Source organism: Oxyura jamaicensis, chromosome 6 (genome assembly GCF_011077185.1).
Source record: "Oxyura jamaicensis isolate SHBP4307 breed ruddy duck chromosome 6, BPBGC_Ojam_1.0, whole genome shotgun sequence".
NCBI classification, from domain to species: domain Eukaryota; kingdom Metazoa; phylum Chordata; class Aves; order Anseriformes; family Anatidae; genus Oxyura; species Oxyura jamaicensis.
The window spans coordinates 21158723-21180662 of record NC_048898.1 but is presented as its reverse complement, the minus strand read 5'-3'; the positions used below and the strand labels follow the sequence as shown (position 1 = coordinate 21180662).

Genomic DNA, 21940 nt, shown 5'->3' with positions numbered 1-21940 from the left:
CAATAGAAGCCCTACTGCACAACAGAATGATATAATCAAGGTGCAATGTACTCCAAAGGTACAATGATATACTACAATTTGGAATTCTCTTTCACTACTGATTTTGTAATAGCAAAATCCTATTGAAATATCACCTTCTGCTCAGCTTTTAAGATCATTTGAACTGTTTAGATAAATTACAGCTTACAAACATTGTTATGGTGTATAGGGACTTGTCCTCTGGAGATTTCCTGATAGATTAATTTAGGCATGACACACATCTCAGCTGCTAGGCCAAATACATGCTTTGGAATTCTCTTATTAATGTAATATGTTAGTTTTCAATAAAACAGTAAGAATTTAGCAAATAAAAGACTGTGATGAAGGGTTCATTCTACAGACTTTATGGTACATGTCACATTATAATCTCTTTACATATAATTTTATAATATTACATATGTAACATTTCAATCACAAATAACATATTTAAACGATAAACATATCACAAAAGAAAACCGTGCAAGAGAATATGCTCCTAGACTGGTCTAGCACAGGCAGAAAACAGATGACATACTTCTGATGAAGTATATGCAAACATGATGCAAAATAAGAGCTTGCTTTTTTTCTCCCTGTTGTTGCCATTGTTGATAGAAGCTTGCATATTTGAATATTCCATTTGAGCATTATATCATCCTTGATCAGCCTTTGTCTTTAACCTTCCCTCTACTCTCAGCACATCCTGGTTTTGAACTTTTCTTAATATAAGACATTTAAAATGTGAAGACTTTCTTTTTACCTGTGTTGGTAACAACAGCTGTTCTCATAGGTTGCTGCATTTATGGAAATAAATAAGACCAGTCAAACTAGGCAATGTTATTTATATGAAAATTGTCTAGAAATTTTTCTGTTTCGGCATAAATGCATTTTGTTTTCTGACTATTATTAGCAAGTTCATTTTAAGTTTAAATAGAATAAAAGACAACTTAAACTATTTCTGAAAAGCACTCAAGAATCCTAAAATGTTTTTACAAACATGAATCAAGTAATAGTCTTCCAGAACTAGTAACACCACTAATCATGTTTATCAAATAATTAAGGTTATTAGAGTATGTGACATTGGTATAGGTAGTAAAGGTCTGGCCCAAACATGCAGGTCAGTGCACTGAAAGATTGCTGAATGTCTATGGTATTTCATCAGACTACTTTGGTCACTGAGTCAAGATTAATAGTATTAAGTTGAAAATCAGAGTTATGATTTTATGCAAAGTGATTGGTAGTAAAGCTCCACTGCAATTTTCTAGAGAGATAGATCAATAGTCCAATATGCTAAATGAGTAAGTTAATGATATTAGCCATTATAATATTGTGTGAAAAATATGGGCCTTATATATGAGCAACTGAACATTCATCATAAAGAATTTAAATCTGAAATATTACTTAAGTGCTTTAGCTTCTTTCCCTCAAGAAAGGTAGCATAAGCTAGTTACAATGCGCTACATTTGAATATGAACAGTCACATTCATCTTATTTCATTTCTTTGTGATAGGACCCTTTTTCTGACAATTTATTTTCTGAGATCTATATTTCAAGCACCTGGTTTCACTATAATTTAGAAAATTAGTTATCTGCAACAGTATATTCAGTGAAATAATTCCAATAATCTGAAATCTAAAAAGTTTTCAGTAGTTAATATTAGTATTTATTCTATTGAATTACCAAAAATAGTCAACCAAAAGAGGAAGTAGAAGGATATCAAACGCAGAGAATAAATAACCACAGAATTGTAAATAGTGTGTATGGTTGGCATTTAGCTGGTTGAGTTCTGAGTATCTCCAAAAATGTGGATTTCACAACCATAACTTTTAGTCCAACTGGTGAGCCTGTAACTCCCTTTATGTAGAAGGATCCTACAAGAGACTGTATCATAAGGCTTGACAAAGTCAACATAAGCAAATCTAATGTTCTTCCTTCATCCACAAAGCCAGTAATACATTGTAGAAGGCAATCAGGTTGGTTAGGCAGGATTTGCCCTTGAGAAATCCTTGCTCAATGTTAACTGTCAACTTTCTTGCCCTCTACGTGCTTGAAATGTCTTGCAGGAGGACCTGTTCCAGAATTTCCCTGTGGTCTGAAAAGAGAATGTAATTGCCCATCTTCTGTTCTTTCACCTTGAATGGGTGTGTGTGACACTTGCCTTTTTTTTTTTTTCCTTATTATTATTATTATTTTTCCTAGTCATGGGGTGTGGCATAAGGACCACACGGACACCAGGGTTCTTTTAGGATCAGCAACTGCTGCTACTTTATTGATGACATAACTTCATTATATATCTATGTTGCATCCACATATTGAGGACAGGCAAGCGTCCTGAATTCTTATACCATTCCCCCACAGCAGTACTTTCCCACTAACTATTCATTGGTCAACAACTTTGCCGGACAACCGCAAACACCCAGCAACCCCCATGCCCCAACGGCCGGAGGACAAGCAACCCGAGACGGCAGGGCGTCTCCTGAAACACCCCTCTTTGTTCCCTCAACTCTTTACATTCCTGATGGCCTCATCGTTAAGAGTCTGATGTTATCACCAACCATGGGGCTTTTCGACCCCCATGGCCACACTCCCCACAATGGGGAACCTCCCTTGATTGTCACGATCTTCCAAAGCTGACAGACAGGGGACAGCTACCTCAGCATACTCCCCCTCCCCTCCAAACCTCTTCCCCCACCCCCCCCCCGCCCCCCCCAACCTGTATGGTCGTATGAACTTGTATGTCTTTTAAATACTTTTTCCTTGCTGAACATCAAAAATTTTATTGTGCGAATAATAGTAACATTTATCCACTTAAGTGGATTTGAATATTTCGATTATACAAGTATTGAGTAGTAAGCCCATATTGGCATACTGTATGTCTGTGTATAATACTTATATTGGCACTAAATGATAAAGTAGTGAAATACCTGAAATATCCATAATTTTAGTAATTACCATAATTGTCTCTTGCTTCAGGACTCAAAGGTTCATTTTCAGGTCTCTTGGGTGTCTTAATTTTAAAGCCTAAAGCTGCAATCTGAATGCAATTTACTTCAGCTTCTGTGATCCTTGAAGCTTTGAGAACAACAGTGTCTTCCTTGTGACTGCAATTGTATGGGAGCAGGAACTGCAGCTTTATTTCTGAGATTCAGGTGAAAAAATATACAACTTTGCATGTATAAAAGAATGAGGAGATTCTAAATCTCCTTGTCAGCTACTGTTGTATTTTATAGAACTTTGCCAGACTACATTTTGTTGCAGAAAAGCAATTCAAAATATATGCAAAACTTTACTACCTGTGACTATCTTCACACTTAATCTCTATTTAACTGCGCATTCGTAGCTACAAATAGAAATAAATGTATTACAAATTGAAGCAGTAAAGTGAAATTTGCAGAACAATTGTAAAAATAGATTTTCAATATGACTACAAAATTAAGAAAATTATACAAAGTATATGTATAGACACATGTAAAAACAGTAGGCATTTATATATCACTTTTCCTGTTATATTCTGATCTTTCAGTTTATTCATGCTTCATAAATATTCAGCATTATATGTGAAAAAGCATATATTATGACTATATTGCACTGCATAATATAAATGCATTCCAGATTCCAGTTGTCGTTACCAAACACACCTGTTTTGTACTGATAACCATGTGGACTTCGAAAAAAAAAAATGATGGGATCCAAAATGAACAAGAAAGACCTGCAAGATCTACAACAAAGGTCTGCAAAATTCTTGAACTAAATATTGTAAATATTGAACAAATATTGTAAAAGATGTACTTAAGAAGAAAATTGCTTTCTTTAAGATTTTCACAACTGAGTCAAAATAGGACAAACATTTGTCAGGTCTGTTTATGAATGCCTAATTATGATGCCTAAGTTATAATGGAATTATATTTGGATTCTGAAAAAGAAATCTGAGAACAAGAAGATGCAAAAAAATTAGAGTTTTTTTTTTTTTTTTTTTTTTTTTTCTACAAACCTCCTTCTAGTGTTTCATTAGCATAGAAATCTAGTGTTGCTAAGATTAGCATTGTCAGAACTCTTTTAGGATTTGTAACCTAACAGTCAAAATATCCCTTGTTACTATCTTAATCATTGTAAGATTTTTCTGTCAAATGTTAAAAATCCCCAGAGGGCTAGACTGAAATAATTACATAGCATACATGCATTTCTCTAATGATAAGGAAAATATGCCCCAGGTTGTAAAAGGAGACCTCTCACACTGACAGGAACATGGCAACCTAGTATGTAAAGGAGAGCTTTGAAATGACCTAACTGTATGAAGAATATACTTTTCCATAATAGACTGTGCATCTTTGGTAATCTAAATTAAAATGAAATGCAACACAACTTCTGTACTAGAGCAGTAACATCACCCATAATTGCAGATTCCAGACATTAAAATTTTAAGTTGTAAACAACAAAAAACAACAACAGAATATGTGCAACACCTGTAAAATGAACTGTGAAGCAAAGTCTGCAAGGTCAATCTTTTTAAAATCGCATGCCTTTTCTTTACTTCTTTTACTTAAATCATGTATATATTACTATGTCCTTTGTGAAAAATAAGTATGAACAGTCAAGGAATTGGACTGTGAAACAAAAACAAGTAAACAGAAGAACTGTTCCACTGGAAACTTTCCGTCCAAATTTTGAAAATAATAATAATAATAATAAATTGCTATTTTATTTTTAACAAAAATACCTTCAAACTTGGTTTGATTTTGCACAAACTCAGTAGGAGTGGGCACAAAGAAAGCATTTCTTCTGTATCAGCAAATCAGCAAAACACTGATTTCACCATATTGGGGATAGGACTTTTTAATATAAGTCAAGTTCAAAAAGTCAATATCAAAGAAAAATACTTAAATTTTAACAAAGCACAATGCTTTAGGCACATATGAATTTCCACAACTTTTCATAGGAAATTTAAATTGCTTTCATCCTATATTCCACAAAGTCTGAATAGAATAAAAATTTGAAGTCCTTTTATCTCTAGCTAGTGCCCTCCTTGGTAGTAACCTTGTGTATGACCTTGGGAAAACTTTTTAATCTCACTCAGTTCTGTCTGGGAAAATAGTTCCTCAGATGAGTACTATGGATTGTAAATTAATTGATTTTCTGAGACGTTCTGATAATACAGTGGTACAGCATACCAGAAATCAACTGAGGATAATTCCTCAAGAATTCTAGTCCCATAATTTTTTAAATAAAGGCCTGTCATAATAAGTCTCAAGCAGAATTTAACTGGAGCACTCTCCTATTCCTGGCGTTCTGCCAGGAGTGAATTGAACCCTTGGTGAATCTTATTTCTTTCTACATGCTACCAAATCCTTAAGACATCACCATATAAAGAAAGAAAAAAAAAAAAAAATTGCCACTTAATAATATTTTAATTTGCAAATTACTAAGATGATACTTGAAGATCTGCAAAACTAAGATCTCAATTCACTAGAGAAAGCAAAAAGCAAATTAAGCAGGTTTACACTCTACTAAGTATCACCCAAGGACTCATTAGCGTGACTTACATGATTAGTTAACCTGTGTAAGTGTGAACATTATGAAAACCATGACTTTCTATTTGTTTTAAATGCAAACGGGTTAAGTGTCCTTGATATCTGAGTCACAGTTTCCTGAATTAAGCATAGAACTTTATTCACATATTGCAGTAACTGAGTAAACTCAGAGCTGGATAGTGAGGGAGAGTTCACAGAAGTTTAGCATATTTTCACTTCCCCAAAATTATTTCAATTGTCTATGGATTTTGTGAGTGATAGATTATAAGAATTCAATCTATAGGTACAGGTAGCTGAGTACAAGTCCCCTGTTCATCAGCAGCCTAGGATTTGAATAACTGGAATACTCTAAGCCATAAATTAAATATCATAGACTACGTATATGTTTAGTAAATGATATTTTATCTATCTTCCCTCTGCAGACAGAGCAAGCAAATCTGAAGATCATTAACAAGTTTTAAAATCTTGTGCTGTTTAAGTAACTCAAAGAAATATTAGATCTACCAGACTACTCAGTGAAATCACTGTAGAATGAAACTGAGCACAGAAAGAAACAGTGCGGTCCCTGACTCGTGCTCTAATGAGAATACATGCTATCGTCCTGCAAGCACTATTCCTTCCTGGCAGAACTGTAGCTACAGATGAGCAAACTCATCCCTTTATTATCCACAGATAAATTGGCTGATACGCTTTCAAATATACATGAGAGTGTTACAATATTTAACTGAAGCAAAGATTGACAAATCTCTAGAACAGAAGCAATGTTTTAGTATGCACAGGTCTAATGATTAACAGGATAATACCCAAAATTAAAGTTTGCCTTCTCCTGATGCTATCACAAGTCACATTGTAAAAAACTAATCATTAGTGGAACCTATTTTTTTTTAATAATGTAATAATAAAAATAAAAATTAAAAAAAAAAAAAAAGCCAACCAGAAACACTAAAACCAAACAACCAGACACATGCACACATACAAACACCCTGTGGATTTAAATACTTGAAGCAGTGAGAAGTACACCCTCCATTTTGCTCTTCCAAATTTCCCAGATAAAGTATGCATTAGATACCTAATCAGAATTTTTTTTGGTTTCAGAGTCCAGCTACCAGGTCATTTTTATACCTTTATCAGATATATTTACTAACAGAAATTATCTCTTCATGGGAATACCAATAGATATATTAAATTCCTTTTTTTTTTTTTTTTTATTTTTTTAACCTCGAATAAAATAACTAAGAACTTCCTGTCTTTCATTCCCAAGCAGGTCTTCTGACCTTGAATCATTGTTGTGGCTCCTGGAGAAACATACTGCAATTTTTCAGCATGTATTTTAAAGCATGGAGGGCATAGCTATAATTGTCTCATTAATTGAATGTTATAGAGCATCACTCAGTAATTTCCTATTTGTATACCAAGGAACCTTGTCTGTTACAGCATTACTTTGTTACTAATATTTCTGGCTCTGAATTATGATCTCTAAACCCTTTTGGTATCACTATTACCTCAGGAATAGCTCACAACTGTAAGTCTTCCTCAGAGTAAACATGTTAGAAAGAATTGAGCAATTGGAGGCAAATATCTTATTGGCCATGAAGCTGGAAATTCACTTTCTTACTCTCTTACATATTTCTTGTGTAACTTTGGATGTCTCTCTTCTGGTTCAGATTCTTAACGTTACTTGGGTGTGGAATTCAAACTAAAATATATCAATGAGAGGTTCTTACCCTAATTGTTTCAGTGTAGTTATTTAGTTGAGAAAGGATAATTATAACCAGATAGTTTGTTTTATATCACACAGGCAGGAGGATTTCCATGAAATAAGTCCAATTAGACCTTTAAAGTCTTTCCTTTCCAATCTCCTCACCAGTATCGTTGGTAGTCTCTGAAGCTCTCTAATATTCATCTTCCATGAATTATGGCTTCCCAAAGAGAACACAGTATTGGAACACAGAATTCCAAGAACAGTTACTGTCCTGTTCATACAAAGGCAGTGCTAATCATTCCACCTCTTTTTGGTATCCTTCTGCTTTTGTCTTTAGTCACTCTAGCCCTTTAATTCCAGCATTGCTATGATCTTCTACCAGTTTTCTGCCCTGACTCCAAATCATTTTCTAAGTCACTGATTTCCAGCGTAGTATCTCCCACTTTATCAGTGGGCTAGCATTCCTGGTGCTAGATGATTTTGCATTTGGACATAAGAAATTCATATTACTTGCTTCTCCTGATGGACTATGAAATACTACAGAAGTGTGGGGGATACTAGAATTTCAAACAAGTATCAGTGATGCTTATTGTAATTATTCAGTGGACACTCCTGAATTTAAAAGTACTGTTAGAAAGCTTTTAAAATTTATTTTACTTGATTTGTTTTCTGAAAAAAACATAAAAGTGATACATAATTAAACAGAATCAAAAATTCTGCTAGGAAAAGAGCATTTTGTACCTGTTATACGATGATGAATTAATATTAAAACAACCTGCTGAGCAGTTACCTTTTTTTCCTTTGCAATTTGTATTAAAACCCAGTGACATTATGTCTCCCAACAGCCTGAGTAAGTTTAACAAATTGTAATAGGAACACTAAATCAATCCAATTCAATTTATTTAAACAAGACAAAAACCCCAAGGAGACCTTCATGCATTCATTTAAATGACAACCTCAAAAGTTAGGACCTAAAATAAGCAGTGAAAAAAAAAAAAGTTTAAAAACCATATCCAATGTGCAAATGCTTTATGTCCATTTTGGTACATCCAGGACTTCATAAAAATGAAACCTAAAATGTTGAAATGGAGTAAAAACTGAATATCAGCGAGTTACTGTTTAAATTATAATTAGGATTTCCTAACTCAGAAAATTTTCATTCTGAATGTTTTAATGTATCAGGGTCTTTAGTATGCTGACATTAGACTTTACTAGACTTTAGAATTTTATTTATAAGTAAGCATATACGTATATGGTTCTATACGTACATGTGAGAGTTTATAAGTAAACATAAAGTAACATAAACTGAATCTTCAGTTCAGCTTAGTCAGTTCAGTCTATGCATGGGTCCCTGAGTGAACAAGGAAAAAAAATAATAATAAAAAGAAATGTGGTGCATTGTTTGAATTTTGTTAAAAGTGGCAAAAGAGTTACATTAAAAATTACATGATCACTGGAATTAGTCTGTAGCATCGGAAGATGGGAAACTAGCCCTTAATGCCTTTCATGAGAACATCATATTACTTATGTTCAGAAAACATTTTATTCAGCAGTTGTTGATAAAGTAAACAAGCAAACGCATTAAAAAAAAAATAATAATAAAATCTGGTAGAAGAAAAAAGAATTTTCCAAAAAGGACTATGTTCAAATGCCATATTTTGCGGGGGGGGGGAGGGAAAATCCAGAATTCAGATTACAATGTGCCTAAAGAGGAAAACGTATCATAGTAAAGGGAACCCTCTGGGGCACCTTGTTAATTATTGTAGGGTCACATTTCTGTGTAAGATTATGTTCATTACTCTAGAGCTAATTTACACTCAGTTTGGTGTATGGTTCTTAAAGCCCAAGGCCAAAAAAAGAAATAATTGTACAAATTTATGAAGGACAATTTAAGAGTTTTCATCAGTAGAAATAATTTTCCCATTATTGGTGATTAACTAGAGACTGAAAACCAATTCCAATTAGGAACCAGTGGATCCTGAGGTCTAAATTCCAGCCTATAAAAAAGGCAAAAAAAAAAATCCCAGTCATGATCATGGCAGTTGTGCCATTCACTCCTAACCTAAATTCAGCCTGCAGTTCAAAACAAGAATTTTAAACCATAATATATAATTCAGACTTTGAGTTGAGGTGATGTGTTCCCTGCTTCCAATCTACCAAAGTTTTAGGTTAAATACTATGAGGGTGACAGAGCACTAGAACAGGTTTGCCCAGAGAGGTTATGGAGTCTCCTTCCATGGAGATACTCAAAACCCGCCTGGATGCCATCCTGAGCAATGTGCTCTAAGTGATCCTGCTCAGCAGGGGGGGTAGGATAAGAAGTAACAAGATCCAAATACTCCACACACTCTTTGGGAACAGGAGTGTAGTATGCTGCTGATTTCATATAGTATCAACCAAACGTTGTTCTTCTTCACTGTGAAAACGGTGTTCTTCTCCCCAAAAATATGCATCCTTAAACGGCCTTCAAACAAAAACAATACAGGACATCCAGCTATCCCATTTAGTATAAAAGATAAGGAAAAAAGTTGCAAAGGATGAAACGAGAAGAATGTCCAGCGTTTCCAGGGAGGGAGCCAAAAGAAAGAAGAAAGAGACATTAACAACAAACATCAACTACATATAGCACTAAAAATGTTCTGTCTTAGTGTCTGTAGCTCCCCATGACCTACAAGCATTTTTCCTCTAAGCAGGAGAGAACTGCATATATAACATCAAGTCAGAGCCTTGACTTGAGACTCAGTTTCTTTCCCAGCTTCCTGATGAGAGACAATTTTGTAGTTGAAGTTCAGAGAACCCATATCAGGATTGAATTCCATCACCCTTTTTTGCAGATAAAACCTTTCTGAACATCAACTGTAAAAACAAACCTTGCTTGTTAAACTGAAACCAATATAGCCTTCACTGGCAGCAAGATCAGACATATAAATCTTCCTTTACTAACAGATAATTTGATTATCCATCCAATTAGATAACACAGTCTGATTTGTAAGACATCAAGAGCTATGTGTGACCCTCTTCTAACCCTCCTACAAATAAATATTTTATTGACTTTCAGTTTCAGGTGATTTTTCAAAAACAAGGTTATTATGTACTGGAGACAACAACATAAGTATATTCTTGACAATATTCTGCCTGTGAATCTTATCATTACAAATGTTTCCTACTACCTGTTTCTTCTCTTAATATCAAGTTCATCCTATCCTCAACACAATTCCTAGTAGTGCTTCCTTTATTGCTATATGGCACTATTTTTCCAACAGCTTACTTTTAATTGTGCTTTTGTAACATCATTTTGGAAAAAAACAAACAAACAAACAACAGAAAAAAAACAAACAAACTTCATATTATCAAATGTAAAGCATGTTTTTTTTTGTCTAAGAACCTCTGATTCACAGTTATCTTTCACCAAAACAGACTTTTTGTGGACCTCCTTCGTTATTATCATAATATTATCAAAAGCAAAGAGACAAAACTTGTATCTTTTTTGGAATGGAAGAACTTGAATTTAGTTTTTAAATAATGATTCTCACTTGCATTCATAACTAACAAAGACGCCTTATCGAATATTTCTGGTTTTCTGTCTGCAGGACAGCACTGGAATGTTACCCTAAACAAGAATCATTCACACACTTCTGAATTCAAAATAGGGGCCTCAAAATATTTTTATTTTAAAACAAGTTAAAAGTGATGCTGTGTCAAGCTACTTTGACCCAGCTGAGTCTGACTCCCACCCTGTTGTCAGATGACACTTGAACTGATGAAACAACTGCACTTTAAACTGGAATGCAGAGCCGAACTGGCAGCCTACCAACAGAAAAATATAAAGAATATTAACTACTCATATTACAAGTTCGATTACCACTAACTAATAAAATAAGCTGAAATGTCCTTCTTACCATGATTAAGGAGAATATTTCTTAACAGGGTATGCCTCTCTAGTCTATTATTGTATTTTAGATAACATCATATTGATAGGTAATATAAACAGAAAAAAGGGAAAAAATATTCTTATTGCTCTCCTCTGACAACAATAAAGAGATGAAGCATTTAAGAAGCATCATATTCCATCCAAGTTCTCTTAAATTTTGAGTATCAGTTCTCCATTTGCTTTATTTTCCTCAAGGACTCTGGCAAAGTCTTTGGAGTTCCTAAATACTAATACCACATGCAGCTTATAACTTCACAGGTTAAGAGCTCTGAAAAAGGCCAAAGTTATCTTTCATGTTATTTATAATAATATTAGGTGTATTTTTAGCTAGACATTTTTAGCTTCGATTTTTTTTTCTAGAGGATTAGAAGCAGCTACTGAAATGTACTATGATGAGAACTTTTAAAGGTCATTACTAAACACAATCAACTGCACCTGAAAGAAGAAAAAAAAAAAAAAAATTAACTGTTGTGTGGTGGATAACTTAAAGAGGATATCTACTAAACCATAATGGGGAAGAATTTCTGCGATAAATGTTTTAATGGGAAAGTAGAATAAAGAAACTATTACAGGAAGCTGAAGTGTGGTCAAAGCTGTGATTTCAATTAAGTGCACATAGTACACTTTGTTGATACTATAGAAAGGAGAATCATTTGATCTCTATTCTTCTTGAATAATATGCACTGCAAAACGTGTGATGGAGGTGGAAAATAACAGGCTATTTATTGCCTTTGACAGATTTTAACTGAAAGACTGTATACAGATTGGAAAGTGGAATGCTGTCTATATGAAAATGTTATGCACTGACTAGTATGTAATAAGAGTAATAACATATGAAAGAGGTCTGTTAAGAATGGAGAAATGCACATTTTTAATTGGTAGATAGGGAAAAAAAAAAAACAACTTTGAAAGGGTTAATCCTCATTTGCAACAATTTAATTATCCCTTATGAAACTGATGAAAAAGAAAGTTTGAAAAGCTTGTACATGTGTTTATAAGTCTCAAAATAAATCTGGGAGGCAGCTGACTTGAAATACCAGAGGGTTCTCATGCCTCAAAATTCTTGCATATTAAAATAGCTAGTGGCAGACATGAAGGGATAGGCAGGAGCAGAATAATCTACTGAAATCCAGCAGGGATCTAACCCAAATGGAAAATTTGTGCATTCCTTCTGGGCTTCCTTCCATGCCCTTGGGATGCCAAAATAATGTAATCTCAAGTCACCAAACCACCAGAGTAGGAGCACAGGAAGAAACAGATCCTCATGAAAACAATTCTCAGAGGTCCCTCCTCATTTGTATCTCTGATGCATGAATATGGGAAAGCCTATATTCCACAGTCTGTATCCCCAGAGCCTGTAAAGACTATTTTCAGTTACTCATGAGAATAAGCTCAGTATTATTGTGCTGTATTCTGTCAAATTCATACGGCATTCTGTGATTCAGTCTTTGCACAATCCTTATTCTCATTGATTAAGTTTGCTGCCCATGTGAATACTGAGTGAGAACTTCAGGAGTTAACACAGTAATTACACTCCTTGCTATAAATCAGGAACTTCAATAGAGAAGGTACACCTCACTAGGGAGGTAAGAACAGATCAGAAGTGAAATGCTGCAGGACTCCTGCTACCACCCCAGTTTCCTCTTCCCAGCAGGCACCTCCTTACTAGGCACAACCAGGCAGCCCCACTCCAGTGAGTGTACAAAACCTCGAGCACGCGCTTCCTCACACAGCTGAGCTATGGAGCTGAGATCAAGCAGAGGGTTCCTGTCCTGCATTGCAACAGATGTCTTGTCTATCACTACCTATTCATAGTCCTGGGAAGACCTTCTGCAAAACCTTCTTTAGCACTGGATTTTTGCTACAGCTCCACTGTGAACCATACCTCTTCCTCAGTATTCAATATAACCTTTTCCTCCAGTCTCTCTCTGCAAGTCACTGTGACATCTCCTTTCATCCTGGTCCAGATATACTGTCCCCAAAACACAGCAGTAATGGTATTTCAGCTGAGAACAGGACAGTTAGAGGACAGAGGTCAATGAAAGTCCATTTTTTCTGCTCAGGTAACTAAGAAAATACAGGGTTCATGAAATTGGTTTACTCAGGTACAGTTAGGAAGCTCCATTTATACAAAAAGTTTGCTGTATAAAGAAGTAACCATCTAACAGAGTAAAAGTCTTATTAATAATGTATTAACAATCAATTACTAGTGAGGTGCATGATTGTCAATTTTTCCAAAGTCAGCTGGTCTAAGTTACAAATGGGCTATAACATTTGGCAGGATGTAAGGTAGGGCAAATTAAAAACATTTCAAAAATAATACAAAGTTTTTGGGTGCTAGAAAATTAGTCATGACTGTTGACAGCTAAGGTCCAGGGGATGAAGCATAATTTTAAAATGTATGCAGAGCTCTCCTACAACCATCCTTGGTTTTCAGTGAAGAGCTTCAAATCACTTTTCATCGTTTAAGGGAAAAAAAAATAAAAATCTGTATTGATGCAATTCACAGAGAATTTGTTATTTATGAGACAGTAGTACAATCATTTTGTTCTTCTCTCCAAACATCCATGAAATAGTTATAATAGAGATCGGTTTTTATGTCAAAATAAAATTAAAAACTTTTCTAGGTACAGAAGAATTCAGTGTATCACACTCATACCTGAATCATTTCTTATCAATTCATCGTCACTGTACTGTCTTAATATCTATATAACCAAAGATTTGTAGCCTTTGCAAAAAGGTTAAGGCACATGTTCAAGATAAGCTAGATAGTACCATAAAAGTAAAATTACAAGGTGAAGATGCCAGTGGCAGAAACACATAAAAAGTTAAATGTTAAAAACTTGAAATTACATTTTAATCATGTGTGTTATCTACAGGTGGAGAACTTGAAGGAACATGTTCCAACCTCATGTATGAGCTCTCAAGTTGCCTAAAGAAATTACAGCAAGACTGTTAATATCTTACTTTACTATTTATGATAATGATTCCCTGTTTTCCTGCCATTGCAGATCACATTGCTTTTTCTGCTAGCACTCATGGGGCACACACTACAGCATACCCTCCAGACACCACACCTACTGCTTACACAAATCACACACCAACACTTCCCAGAATCACCACATTTAATGATCACACTAAGTACAACCCACTCTCTGCCCAAGTAAATTCCCAACTTATTCTGGCTCCCACCTGAAAGGCTAGAGGGTAGGAACATGGCCAAATCATGTAGATCATGTGAACTGTTCTAGCGGTAGCTATACATTCCTGAACAACAACTTGCCCCAAACTGCACCAAACTATTATTGGCACATGTGAAATTCACATTTCTTATCTTTTTATTAATTTTTATGTCTTCAAAATTCCTACCATCTTTTGCCTTCCAGGAGAAACTGGTCCCACCAAGAGGCTATGTAAGTAACACTAGATCTAATCAAGACCCTCCAAAAATTCACTGAAATAAGTTCTGTGTGTTGGAAGAACAGTTAATAGTGGTTCAAGAGGGTGACGTTCGTCAGCCCATGACCATAATAGAGCATAACTAATTAAAATGGTGCTACTGGATTGGTTACATATTACAAAAACACCAATGAATTTCAAATACTATTACGCTTGCTGAACATTCTGTGCCATTTTTTTTCCAATGTGTTACAAAATGTGATAAAAGTACTTACATTTGGTACCCTACTTTTACATAGTTATTTATTTAGTGAATTGTCTTCTATTCTGAACCTTGCAAAGCATTGTTGAAATTGATTAAAATCTTGCTCAAAGGCTACTGATTTCTAGTGCAGAGCAAGTGAGAACTATTTTCCAAGCTTTTAATCAGACTGAAATTTCTTGAGTGCTTTATACACTGCAGACAAAGGCTTTGATTCAGTTTGTTAAATTCACTAACAAGGAGAGATTTTAGTAGTTTACTGAACATTTCCCTTCAAGGTCAGTGTACAAGCTTTTTCTCCTTTTCTCTTCTTAGTTTAAATGTTTAGTAGTTCCAATAAAAAGTTCAGAATATGATTATGAACCCTTTGCTTCCCCATCTTATTTGACAATATTAAGAACAGTTTCTAATAGAAGCATTACAGTAGATGCCTGAAGTTAGCCAGTGTGAAAATTTCCTTTGGCATTTATTCTTTGTAAAGTATATTTGAAGGGGCAATAAATGAATATACAGTATTTGCTACTCATTCTTTGGTGTCCTCTTCAAAAACTTTCATTCTTAGAAGAAAAATAATATGCAAGTGCGCAGTATCACTTGATAAACATTCAAATTAATGTCAACCAGACCACACTCAAACACACAAATTATTATGGAATCATGGAGTCTTTTAGGTTGGAAAAGACCTGTAAGATCACATAGTACAACTTTTAATAATTATATTTCTTATTATATCTGGTTATGATCAAAGAAATCTTAAACTTGTAAAAGTAATCCTTTTTCTCTATTTATTTTATTTATAGTAAATTTTATTTGCCTCAGTTGCTCTGACTTGACAATCAGCATCTGGAGGCAAAATAAACTAGGAAATAAAGTGATTTTGCAACAGGATTGTGGATTGTCTAATTAACCATGACATGTTAAATAAACCTCAGATGAGCATTTTTTAATAGTATAATAATTTCCCTATGACTTAAGTACTCATGCACTGCAAGAAAAAAAAAAAAAAAAAAAAAAAAAGGAATAAGAAAATCCCTGAATAACATAAAAGTTAACATACTTCTGATCTAAAGAGTATCTTAAATATGTGGTTGTGCACAGAATACAGTAAAACATGAAGAGAAAAAAATATGAACAAGTATGCCATACAAGGCACACCTATTAAAAAATACACTCAGCACTGTCAATGCTGAAATTAAAGATTATTAAAAGCTGTCTAAAAACCCTTTACCAAGTGAATATGCAGTATAATTCAAGTGAGTACTCAGAGTCAAAGAATAAAGGCAATCTTAGAAATATATTCAGGCAACATACTTGAAGAAAACTAGTCTACACACAGATTGATGACATCAGTGAACCATGCAACAGCATTTTGAGGAAGAAAAAAACTACATTAAAAACATTTTACAATAAAGGACAAATCCTCTATGACGTGCTCAATAAAGCAAAAGAGAAATTTGTCCCTGGTTATACAAAGTATTTGGACAAAATGTCATTCTTTGTCTATGATGATGAATAGGTTCTTGCTAGCTAGAAGAGAAAAAAGAGAAATGAAACAAGGATGTTCAGTAGGAACTGAAAACTTTTCCATTTAGAAAATCCTTCTAAGAGTGTGATCTCGAGGTATGTGAACTCTCTGCCTAGTTCATTTATCCAGAGAAAGGGAGCATATTCTTTACATTCAGTAAGCATGTAATAACATAAAGATGAAATAAAGTAATAAATGGACAAAATAAAAAAACACACACAAATAGTCCAGCTGCACATTACAAATAGGTTTCTGATAATTTAATACTTAAGCAACTACTTTTTCAGTTTAATGCTTATGGCACTGATTTTCTACTTAGGCAAAAGCATGCAGGTTTACTACACCTTTCATTAGGTAAACATCCACTGAGTGGTGAAAATACAACATAAAGTCTTTAAATGAAAGATTATCCATATATGCTGCTAACAAGTAGAAAATACGAAAAGTTGAACTAAAGAGGAAAAGAGCTATGAACATAATGTCTAGAAGCACAATTTAATTAGGAAATTTGATGAATTTCATATTGTTTACAGCTATACATGACTCCCATACCATCATCAAAACTGATTTTTACCCAACCAGCCTGTCTGCAAGTCAAGTAAAGGCATGACAGATGTCCCTGATAAAGGACAGTAGAAACATCATGGCTGAACAGGAAAGAAAGCGTTTGGTAACCTCAGATATAACTAACCCAACCATGAATAAAACAACAGGAAAACAGATGCCAACTGCTCTGCCAAGGTACAAGTATTTTTCTAGAATACTCAAACAACTATATTTGAATAAGTAAGTAGTTGAAGATCATGTACTTCACATCCCTTTACATGGATATTGCTTCTAGCAATAAAATTCAGTAAAGCATTGTTGTCAGCATTTAAGCATTATGTAAACATGTCTAAGTGAGATGTTTCTTAACATATAAATTATTAAAAAGAATTATGTAGAAATTCAGCATGTGAACATATGTGTCATATTAATATTTAGATTCTTTAGGAACTCCTCCAGACCCCTAGAAGAATTTTCTACACTGGAAGGAACATGTTAAATAATACACAAAATGAATGCACTGCTTTAAAAATCTCTTATTATTTAAAATTTAAATAAGCTCCAACTTCCTCCCCTCTGCCACCATGGTCTTTCCACTTTTAATTTAATTTATCATATAAATTGACATTTGGCATATGTAAGGTTGTTTTTGTTATTTACCTCTGTGAACTCCTTAAAGTAGCTCACTGCCCCGCAAGAATCTGTGGACAACAAATTTGCTCTTATAGTTACAACACACATAATATTTATTTCAGTTCAGTCAAAAGTCTTCATTATTAAGAATCAAAAAAACCTAGGGCCTTCCAATATGTAAATTTTCTGACAAAGAAATTAACAGAAATTCCCTTGTGAACATAGGCTTCTGTTCTCAAAAATAATAATAATTTTAAAAAGTGTATTATCAACACATAAATGAAATAAATAAAAACTCACTTAAACTCATTAATTACTTCTTTAAATATGTTTTTTGGTCCTGAATAACTATTTTCTTCTCTGAGTAGAAGATTTAAGAGCCCCGTGAAATGAAATAATCTCAAAGATTCAGGCTGTCTCTGCAGGTCTCTGCTCTGAACTGGAAACCAATAATGTCAGGCTTTGGAGCAGTGTAAAGTGGAAAATCACAAGAGAGAGTTATTATATTCTCTACCTTACAGACAGCAAGGTTGTTAGATGTAGCTATATCTCAGGTTATCAGAAATAATACAAAATTTTATGCTAAAGAGTAGAAGATAAACTGTCCATTATTTTAGATTCTATGAAAGAATATTCTTCAAATATACTTTGTACTTTCACCTGATGAGAAAAACACCATTGGAATTCCTAATATATACTAGTTTATTTACTATATTTTTATTGTGATTAATAACTCATAAAATAATACTCATAAATAACAATTATGCTGAAAATGCTTTCAGATAGGTGTGATCTGGCACTAATTTTTAAGTAACTCAGTAAATCCTAGCCCCTGAACAGTATACACAGGAGGAAATAAAGTAAATGACTTGGCAACGTAAAACATCACAAGAACGACCAGGGAACTCCTTCTTGTAGCCTACCTTTTCTTCCATTTTCTTACTGCTATTCAATTTCAGTCAACTGTCTGAAACATTGCTTTAATAAAATCAATTGGGAGCATGCCAAAATAAATTTATTGTTAGATATTCTCTCTCCTCTCTAATAAATTTGAAATTTAATTCAAATTTAATCATCTACTATTTCCAATTGCCCTCAGGAAGCACAATCAGAGAGCGTAACAAAGACTATGTTTTTTTTTGGTGGTAGTCTCATTTCTCGCAGATTAAAATGTAGGTTATTATCTGTTCAAAACACTTGCATTAGGTATAAATCACACTGCATCCACTTTCATTTTAGGTTATCGATCATTCATCTACTATTTAGTCCACATATTTGTGTTTTGTGTGAATGTAATGTCATTTAGTCATCTTTATATGTCTGCTGACACTGCTAGAGAAAATGATAAGTTTACTTACATAAGTTGAATTGTTACATATAGAATTATCTGAAAATCACTGCAGGAAAGGCTGTTCTTCCCATTTGCCTAATTTTCAGATACGGTACAGGAGAAAACAAATAAACTAACTGAAAAAAATCCTTTTTGAAAAAAGATTTTTTTCCATTTAAATTTACTCACATTTTAAATTTACTCACATTTAACTACACAATTTCTCATGGATATTCAAAATGAATGTTAATCATCTGGTTTTACCAGACCCAGTACAGCATAGTAGCAAAAATAAATGATATTAACTAAGCTGCATGGTGGTAAAAAGGAAATTTAAAGATCAGCACAAATGTACCTAAATCTGTTTGTGTCAGCTGGAGAGAACTTGCAAAGATTCTTGTTGAGCAACAGAATAAATTTTACAAGATAGAAAGTTTTTTGTCTCTGAAAATCGTAGGATTGTTTTAATTATATAAAAGCACCATGAGGTGATAGAAGAGCTGAAGGAGACTGTGAAACATTTTTAGCTGTAGCATTCATCCACACCTTCTTCCAGTTCCTGCACATTAATCACTCACAACAGGCTGGGAAATGAGTTGTATCTTTATTTACAATTAAAAGTGAACATGTCTTAGAAGCAGAATTACCATCAAAGATGCTAGGAGAATACCTGAGAAGATGATAAAAGTTTTTCTTTAGGCAGACTTAATTCTACTCTCATTCTCACCAGTGGAAATCAGTCATCCTCCTCTGGAAATGTAAGTCTGTTAAATAAATTAAAAAATCAAAGAAAGAAACAAAATCAAACAAAGAAACAAAAAAAAACAAAACCCTCATTGTGAGCAAAATACGTTCAAAAGTAATATTGTAGACAACTGACAGTAGATCCCATTTTCCAAAATCTGTTCTGTTCATGCCCAGTCTATAGAACCTTTGTTATTTCTTAGTTTTATTATTTCCTGGATATTTAACATGATCCCTGGCAGAGCTTGGGACTAAGTTTGCGGAGTCTTCTGGGTTTGGAAATTTGTGGAGAAGTGTTTAAATTCACACAAGTCCAGCAAATTCAGTAATTCCTAAGAAATAATAATTATTAATTAATAATTAAGAAATAATTATTGGAAATTATAATTTTCAAAATTGAAGGTGAAGATGAAAATAGAGCTTGCAGTTTGCTAAAATTGACATATTTCTAGAACATCTAGGAAAACAAACAAAACAAAAACCAACTAGTTATCTAAGGTGACGTATCAGTTTCTTCCTAAAATACTTCCAGGTAAACTAAAAATCAAACAAGCAGAGAAGAAAATTACCACTGAAGGATGCTCATATTCACATCTCCTGGAAAATGTCCTTTATTCATCACTTTTAAGCAACAGAAATTATTTTGACCTATGATAAGAAACTGGTAAGTGTCCCATAATTATAGGACAGTGATTTCCAAAGCTTTACTTTATGACTTGCAGACCATGAGATTAAGATAATAGTAATTTTGAATAGCTGGCCTCAAATGCATTGGTATTAATCCAATGAAAGTCCAGTTGTCAGTTAAGAAAGTAAAGGCCTGAAGTTACAAAGCCAATGATATGGTCCACTGATGTAGTAACATCCATGTCACACATAGTGAGTCCTACAGGGTGGTGTTATCAAGCATCAGACTAAAAGATTTGAAAAACTAAGCTTCTTACATTTCTACAAAACCCACATATACATATTGTATCTGTATACTGCTTCTTCATGCACTCTAGTGACCTTACATTGTGTTTCAGGAGACCATAATGGTGAGTGCCAAGTTGTTTATAAAGGACATCTAGGCATACAGCATAAACCTTTTATAAAACAGCAGGTTTCTCAGAGAGAGAGAGGGCTGTTTTCTTGAACAAAATCTACTGATCAGTTCTGACTGAACTAATCATTTCAGTCTCTTTGTACACACACCAACCCACATAGACTCCAGACACCCCATGCACCTTTTGCTAAAGTAGGGTAAATGAGTTCAGTTGTAAGTGAACATGATCATTATTTGTCCACTGGGAAGAGTTGAAAGATTTTAAGCAAAACAGACAATGTCTGGAATTAGTAATATAGGACCTTTAGTCTGCCTTCTGTAATTCTGCAGGGTGTTGAAGAGTAAGCATGGGTGAAAAATGTAACAACTGTGAAGAGGTCAAGGACCTCACACCAATATTCTGCACAACTGGACAGGCAAGCTGATCTTCAGCATATCCAAACATTGCCAATGTAAGGCATGGAGACAAAAACCAACACTGTGTATAAACTGAATGTGTGGCTTTATATATATATATAAATAAAGCACCTATCACCATGTTGATAAACACTCTGCGGAAACATTCTGATGGCAGGGGTAAAACAGGAGTTGGCCTGTTAGTACCTCAGCACTTCTGCTTCCAACAAATTTGAGGAAAAAAAGCCACACACACATACGTGTGTATGTTCTGTTCTCATAAGCTTTAGGAGATTAAGAACTGCGTGCCCGAACATTTTGTAGGAGCCAGGCATCAGACAAGTCACAATTCGAGGACTGACTCAAGCAAGCACACTAGCATTTGCTAGCAAAGTTATAGAATCATAGAAAAAATAAGGTTGGAAAAGACCTTCAAGATCATCTGGTCCAACCATCCCCCTACCACCAATGTCACCCACTAAACCATGTCCCTAAGCACCACGTCCAACCTTTACTTGAACATTCCCCAAGGACGGTGACTCGACCACTTCCCTGGGCAACCTGTCCCAATGCCTGACCACTTTTTCTGAGAAGAAATGTCTCCTCATTGTTTTAATTGTTGCAGAGTAGGGGCATGACATTTCCCTTTTTCCACTCACCAGGGACATCACCCAGCTGCCAGGACTTTTCAGCTATGATGGAGAGAGGCTTAGCAACTCCATCAGCCATTTCCCTCAGGACCCTGGGATACATGTCATCAGGTCCCATAGACTCATACTAGTTTAGATTCATCAGGTGGTCTCAAACTTGCTCTTCACTTAGAGCGGGCCTTTGATCCCCCAGCCTCCACCTATGGGTTCAAGAAAATGAAAGACTTGGGAAGC

General features: G+C 34.4%; 1 protein-coding gene across 1 annotated transcript in view; it reads right to left on the bottom strand.

Moving 5' to 3' along the window:
* The window catches only part of LOC118169252 (heparan sulfate glucosamine 3-O-sulfotransferase 1-like), a 137454-nt gene extending 118087 nt beyond the window's left edge, over window positions 1-19367 (bottom strand). The window contains exon 1 of the transcript XR_004751981.1: window positions 19227-19367. The gene's annotated coding sequence lies outside the window, so the exon portion shown is untranslated. The remainder of the gene's footprint in view (window positions 1-19226) is intronic.
* Between the last annotated feature and the right edge of the window lie 2573 nt (window positions 19368-21940).